At 34.6% G+C, this 3,290-nt stretch overlaps 1 pseudogene; it reads right to left on the minus strand.

The window, feature by feature from the left end:
* Positions 1-1,711: 1,711 nt before the first annotated feature.
* Positions 1,712-2,727, minus strand: LOC120879895 (annotated as a pseudogene).
* Positions 2,728-3,290: the final 563 nt, after the last annotated feature.

Here is a 3,290-nt window from a genome sequence, read left to right on the forward strand (position 1 = left end):
AGGAAAGGAAGGCATTGATTTATGAGTTTTTTTGGATATTTTGCTTTTCATTATTTTAAAACTTCTGTTGATTTCTGATTGAATTTCAAGGAGTTACACTCACTCCATAATACATGAAGAAACATAAAAATCACTCATAATTCTACCACTTAGCATTGAAAAATACTAAATTATGATTATGCTTTCATCCAAATTTTTCTCCTGTATTGTTTCTTTAATTATTTGAAGTCACACAATATATAAATTTCACAGCTAATTGTTTTGCTTCAAATTCCATGTAATTATTGTCTTTAGTGACTGAATAATAGTCTATTGTATATGAATACATTTAGATAATGTTTTTCTTTAATCTTCATCTTCCCTCTATGTTCTAAATATTATAGGTATGATCATCCTTAAGTATTATGTTTTAATCATAAATATATATTATCAAATGATATTATTATATACATTTAGTCACAATTTTCACTTAGTAACTGAAGAAGAAGAGATTTTTCTGTTTTATGGTGTTGTTAGTCTGAAATGCTAGCTTATAAATAAAGATCAATATTTTAATAAGTCTGTTAAGTAATAAAAAGACAGAGACCAGAAATGGTGTGCTATAAATGAAAAAAAAATAAATCTCTTTTCAGCAAACTTAGGCAATCAAAGGTGATTAGAATAGCCTGTTTACTGCTGAAGGAAGATACAGTGTCTGTGTAATTTAGCTGGCCTACTTGCTAGAAATAAATGAGAAAAGCTGCTTAAATATGTGTGTTGCCTAAGATATGGGAAATGATGTTTAGAAACTTTTTTATCTTCCTATTTCATGAGAAGAAAAGTTCTCAGACATCCTTAAACTTATTCTCCCAAGGCATGCATCGAAGGCCTGATTTTCAACACACCAATTTCTGAACTTTAACTTACCAAAGAGTTTTCCATCCCTAGTGAACAATTTCCACTTTTGCAAAATGGCAGGAAATGTCACATTTGACAACTGCTCACAGAAATCAGTTTCACTCAAAAAAGACTATTTGTGAAAGAAATTCATACACATACTGAATCCTGTTGAAATCTAAAATGAGATTGAAAGCAAACCATGAGCTGCTGTTGTTGAATGAATGGAGGCTGAGCAAAAGTGTTACTTCTAAAATAACTTGTTTTCTTAATCCACTGATATAAAAAGGGTGTATTTCCCTGAAGCTATCAACAATGCTGAATAAATATAAATGCAAACTTTGTATCTAATTACAAATGGAAATATACCCATTGAAACTACAGTATAGAAAATTATTTTACTGTAAATATAACTTAGACAATAAAACTCATAAATTTCAATAAATAGGTTAAACAGATACAAATTCTCAAGCAAAATTTTTTTCAGGAAAAATGAAATCAGTACATTGGATGTTGTATATGTTGGTCCTCATTAGTTTACTTTGCTAATGATATATCTGATTTAAAATGAGAAAGCTTCAAAGGTTGTAATTTAGTTAAATGGGTGTGCAAACCATCTCAAAAACAATAAACTTACATTGAAATAGTTTCAGAAAACCAAATCAAATGTGTAAACAGGGGAAAATCAAAATAAGTACAATTACCCCAGCAACCAAATGGGCTTATGGACTAATTGGTATTTTCTTGGGCTTGAATGATAGTCATTTATTAGTTATTAATTCATTTAAGTTCCTTAGCAGATTACTACATAGAACCTACATTTTTTTTTTGCTTATTCAATAAGTTTATTATTGTCTTATCTGAAAAATCTTGATAGAAAATTGTGGTTTGGTTTAACTCTCAGCAGCTCGTTCCTGAGCTCTAAGGAAGCTTGCCTTCTTCTGAGCTACCCGATCTTTCTTCTGGGCAAGTGACATTTTGGGACGGTTCCACCTCTTCTTTTTAACTTCTTTCTTAGGCTTCTTCTCATACACTGGATTCTCTCGTATTGCAGCATGAGCTTTCTTATACATCTCCTCCATCATGTCTGGAGTTACGTTGTTCTTTATGTACGGAGAGACCTGTTTCTTGTAAGCATCTTCATCTTCTGCAATCAGGCAACGCATGTAATCTGCAACGTTCTGCCCCATGATGTGCTTGCGGTGTACCTCAGCACTGAATTCTTTGCTTTCTGAATCATAACCAGGGAACCGTTCAGTACTGTGAGGGATAGACAAGCCTCCATCGACAGTTCCCTTTAGGGCCCCCAAAAACTTTATTCCCGGTAGTAGTTCTGGCAAGTCCTGCATCCAAGTAACAGGTGGAGGCACCAGGTTGACCATCAATGCTTTCTACACTGTATTCATCGCCAGTCACCTCAACTTGGCCTTCATAAATTTTGTCCATACCAAACCTATTAAGAAGCCTGCAGGCCAGCAGTAGGCCAGTATAATATGCGGCAGCATAATTTGTCAGGCCAACCTTCACACCGTATTTTGGGAGTTCGTGAGCATAAGCTGCATAAACTATCATATCTCCTTCTATATGGGCATAAACAATCTGACAAATGATATCTCTGTTCGTTACACGAACTATCATTCTGTATTTAGGTGTGTTGTACTTATTTTTATCTTGGATTACCAATCGTTTCCGAGCATAGTAGTCAGTTTTGCCCTCTCGCCTTCTTCTGAATTTCACTTGGTATCTCTTGAAGTAGGCCTTGTTCTTGACAACTTTAACAAACCCCATCCTGCGGAACAGAACCCCGACTTCGCGGCTTGCCACAGAGCTGCAGAACCAGCAGGGCTCCGGGGGGGGAGAAAAGCTAGAACCTACATTTTTATGAAACAAATTTATAATTCTGTATTTTTTTAGAGAAGAGTTTTACTCTCAAAATGAAAACATTTAATTTCTATTAGTAAAATAAACTTGCCCCCCTTTTAAGAGGCAAATCTTCAATAGGAGACTCTAGAGTTTATTAGCACTGCTATTAAAAGCAAAGTTAGGAATGATTTTTAATGAAAGAGACTTCACACTATAAAAAGGGACACAGAAGATTTGAAAATCTGAGTTCAGTCTATGTGAATCACTTTTTTTCAGCAGGTCAAATTTTCATCATCTATAATGAGGGACTTTTACTTGATACCTTCTAAGTCTCTCTCCAGCTCTCAGGTTTCACAAGAAAATTGTGAAACTTTTTGTTATTCCAATATCCAGTGGTGACGGACTAAGATAAAGAAAGTGTGATGGAGACTAAAGAGCTGACAAGTAAGTCAAGAGCAGCATCCTCATCTGGAATCTGCCTTCCTTATCTGCAAGGCTGTGCCAAGACTCAAGCAAGATACAATAAGTCTCTTACTTACAAACGAGCTATA

This window comes from Oryx dammah, unplaced genomic scaffold (genome assembly GCF_014754425.2).
Source record: "Oryx dammah isolate SB20612 unplaced genomic scaffold, SCBI_Odam_1.1 HiC_scaffold_21, whole genome shotgun sequence".
Lineage (NCBI taxonomy): Eukaryota > Metazoa > Chordata > Mammalia > Artiodactyla > Bovidae > Oryx > Oryx dammah.